General features: G+C 39.6%; 1 pseudogene; it reads right to left on the bottom strand.

Moving 5' to 3' along the window:
* Positions 1–3241: 3241 nt before the first annotated feature.
* On the bottom strand, positions 3242–4195 carry LOC104590849 (17.8 kDa class I heat shock protein-like; annotated as a pseudogene).
* Between the last annotated feature and the right edge of the window lie 239 nt (positions 4196–4434).

Below are 4434 nucleotides of genomic sequence, written 5' to 3'. Positions count from 1 at the left end.
TACCTGATAGGCTAATCTTGCATCTGCCCACAGTCCCTGGGTTTTTATAAGGTGGCTTGGCCTAGGGACCACTTAATGTAAGTGTTGGGCCCAATAGAAGCCCATGTGATGGGTTTCAGGGGGTGCACTGTCCACAACAGTGTATTCGGCCAGGCCTTGTAACAAAGGCTGGGCCGAACCCATGTGGCTGATGTGTAGATCAATGTTTGGGTCCCACGCCATACAAAGAAGCCCAACTGGGCAGCAGTTTGGAAGCAATTTGAGCACATAAACTTATTGGGCTTAAAGCCCATTTCGAACTGTCCTGTTTTAATTAGTTAATTAGAGGGGGCAGATCTGGGATTAAATCAGCAGAAAGGATAGAGTCCTACCCTATCCACTCAGAGAGGCCAGATCTGAATTCAGATCTGAAAACCTCCTAATAAGATCAGGAGAAGGCTGATCTAATCTGCAAATAAGATAAGGGTCTTGTCCTTATCACTTAAAGAGAGTCCAAATTCAGATAATGATCTGAATTAAGAAACTCCTGATAGGATCAGGAGCTGATCTCTTTAAGACTATAGAAACAGGAAGGGGCGAACCATCTAGATCATCCAAGTATCCAGAGATCAAATCTCAGATAACCAAGAGAGAAGACATCTACGCCATCTTCTGCTCTTGCATTCTCCTCCAGTTCCCGCCTCACTGCTAGTTCGATCTCCTTGGTGGGAGAAGATCAAGAAGTGTTCTTGATATCAGTCTTTGGAGAAAGGCTGATAGGAAGTTGTGCTCACTGCCTCCATTGGATTCTTCCTGAAGAGTTTGGTTCATGGGACGGACCCTACTGATTCTGCTCCTCCATCCACTATGTCATCTTCAGTGGGAGCAGTCTTTGGTGATCTTCTTTGCGCGTGAACACCTCCATTGAGAGATACTATTTCTCTGTATCAGGTATATCCCTCTCCTACTATTTCGTTTCAAATCTGGTTCGGTTTATGGTTCAAGATTGATCCTTGAAAAATATGATTTTTCTAAAATAGGCAATACGATTCCCAATTGAAGGGAGAAAAAAAAAATTTTTGAAATTCACCCACCCTATTCCGCAAGTTTTGGGCGTCCATGTGATGGATCTCTCACTCCCTTCAAAAGTGAATGATCGGGGAATGCACTCCCTCTAATGGAAACCTAAAGTGCCATTAGTTGATTTCAAAGTTGTAGAGATTTGTTTTGCAAAATATATTTATATAGAGATATACATATATATTATGGTTTCACAAAATGTTTGCAAAAAGGTTTTAATTCCCGGGATCCATGTAAGTAGAGAGTGCAACACTGTACCTTGCAGTCGAGGGAGATGTTCTCTCTTGTCGGGTAGAGTTTGATCATTATGGGCTGAGATGTTAAGTGTAAGACTATTTAGGGCTTTTACTTGATGGGCTAATCTCACATCTGCCCACGGTCCTTAGGCCTTCATAAGATGACTGGACTCAGTGACCATTTAGTGTAAATGCTGGGCCCATTAAGAGCCCATAGTGATGGACTCAATGGTTTACTGTATTTAATAGTGAATTCGGCCAGGCCTTGTAACAGAGGCTAGTTTGAACCCATGTGGCTTATGTGGAGACCAACAATAGGGTCCCACGCCATACAAAGAGAGCCAAGCTAGCCAACACTTAAAGAGAAATGAGCTTGAAAACTTAATAGGTCTAAAGCCCAATTCGAACTGGGTTTAATTTGATTAATTAAATAGGGGGAGAATCTGGGTATGGATCGGCAGATAAGGATAAGAGGATAACTCTCCAAATAAAGATTTGGATTAAGAAACTTCTAATTAGATTAGGAGGTTAACTTTTTAAAAATTATATAAAAGGAGGAGGGCGAACTTGAAAAAGGTTACAGTTTCACAATTTTCTGCATTCAGTTCTCTCTCCCTCTGCTCTTGCCACCCTACCTTGTTTGATTTCCAGTTCTTGGAGTGATCAAAATTGGATTTTAATATTAATTCTTGCTGAAAGAGTCAATCTTGAATCTGTGCTCACATCCCCGCTTGATTCTTGTTGAAGAATTGGGGTTCTTGTTGAATAATCTCCTTACTAATCCTGCCTCACCCTAAGCTATGTCATCTTCAGTGAATGAAGGATTTGGTAACCTCTTTGGGCGTGATGAACACTTACATTAGGAGGAGTTTTTTGCATGGATTCCATATCAGGTATTTCTCTCCCTAATCTTGGTTTTAGATTTGGTCCAGTTTGTTTTAAGAACGAACCTTGAAAAATGCAATTTTTCTAAATCTGGGAATAGGATTCTCGGAAAGGAGAAATAAATTTTTTGAAATTTTGCCCAGCCACCCTACATGATTCGGCCATCCATATGATGGATCTCCCTTCCCTTCAGAAGGTACCCACAACAAATCTGCCATCCCTATCTATTACTGCTAAAACAATAAGAACAAGACAAAATTACAACAACATGACCAAGTATGCAGAAAAGTTTCTAAATATGCAGATGTGTAATCCTTTGGAGGGAGCAGATATGGTTCAAGTCAACGACTATTCTTACATATAAGATTTACTATCAAATGCTGCTTATTCATCACAAACACACCCAATGCATAAGAACTGTCCTTTAAAATCTTTAGACAGGAAGGAAATCAAGAATTCACCATCATCATGACCAGAAAATTCAAGCCCCAATAAGATTATTACTTCTATGATCTGATTTTTCTCAGCCATGCAAGGAAGCAGTGTCCAATTTCCACTTCTAGCAATCATCCTAATAAGCTAATAAGTAATAACCTACTGCAATTCTCTGAAATTCATGACACAATTCTTGAGGTTAAATAGCTCCTTTCTGAGTTACTACTGCAATTTTTCTCCTAGATGAAAAGGACATGGTTCTGAACTGGCCCTAAAACAATCTTGTCGTTATGAACATGTACCAGAGGAAATACTTGATTGAACAAAACTTCTAACAATAGGAAGCAAAGGCCATGAGCATTTTTCATATAGCTTTTACTGCATCAGGCATGACGCCATTTCAGTCTTAGTAGTTGGTGCAATTCTCTAATTCCTAAACAAACCGAAGTCATACTAATAAGCACTGAATACAAAGATGAATTATTTAAATGTAAGTGCAACAATATATGAGAGTCCATAAATGTTACAGATCTTCTCCTAGTTCCATCGAAAGAAAACAATTAATGACTGAAGCTACAAAAATCCAAAATTGCATAGAAAAGTAACACAATTGAACTGAAGCAACTATATCACTTTTCCATTTCATATAAAAAAAACTGAATGGTAAATTTGGTTCAACATTACATCAAACAAGTTCTATACAAGTTATACGTTTTTCTATTCATGCTCAATCCTGCACAAAAAACATCATCTCACACCGTTTGGTAAATGTTACAATACATTCATCACGCTAAATGGAAGTATTACACCGTTTATCCTAACAAGAGATTTCAACAGCCTTCATTTCAGGCTTTTTTGTCTCATCCTTTGGAACAATTACAGTAACAACTCCATTCTCCATCGCCGCTTTCACCTGGTCCACCTTGGCATTCTCCGGCAACCGGAACCGACGAAAGAACTTGCCACTGCTGCGTTCGACACGGTGCCACTTATCGTTCTTCTCTTCGTGTTCTCTATTGCGCTCCCCACTGATTTGTAAGACTCTACCTTCTTCCAGTTCGACATTCACTTATTCCTTCTTGAGCCCAGGAAGGTCAGCTTTGAATACATGGGCTTCTGGAGTCTCCTTCCAATCGATGCGGGCATTGGCGAATGCTGCCTCTCAGTTGTGAATTGAGGACTGGTGAGAGCACTGCCGGAGGTGAAGTCTAGGAATGGATCCCAGATATCCGTAGAGAAGGGATCGATGATGTTGCTTCGTCGGTCACCAAAGATGCTTGGGATGATCGACATCTTTACTTCTGGGTTTCTGTTAAAAAATGGAGAAAATAATCAGTCACAGAGAAACCGAAACGGTTGCTAGCTGGTAACCATGAGCGGAAGCCTTGAACTTGAAGAGAGCTGGAAATTTTCACGATGCAGAGGTGGTGGGATTCGTTCAGTATTTATGGAGAAGAATAGGAAGACTGTCGTAATTTTGAGAAATTTCAGTATATCTCCAGATTTTCGTATTAGGAACACTGGGGGGAACATTCTCGCTCCTTCTCAGTTCTCACCGATCACGAACGCTCGCTCGCGAGAAAAAATATGGGGCCCACCAATGCCAAATGCTAATTGGGCTTCCAGTGATACAGCTGGATTATTTTACATGGATTTGAATTTTAGGCCCATTTATAATCTGAAACTAGCGGGGGCACGGACAATCTGAAAGATTTAATAATTTTATTTATTATTAATTAATATTAAATTAATAATTAAAATTTATTGTTAATTAATTAAAAGTGTTTAAAGTTATTGTTAATATTTAAAATTTTAATAA

The sequence above is a fragment of the Nelumbo nucifera genome, chromosome 7, assembly GCF_055504915.1.
Source record: "Nelumbo nucifera cultivar China Antique chromosome 7, China Antique-T2T, whole genome shotgun sequence".
Lineage (NCBI taxonomy): Eukaryota > Viridiplantae > Streptophyta > Magnoliopsida > Proteales > Nelumbonaceae > Nelumbo > Nelumbo nucifera.
The sequence above is the reverse complement of the archived record's forward strand: the minus strand, read 5'-3'. Positions and strand labels throughout refer to the sequence as shown.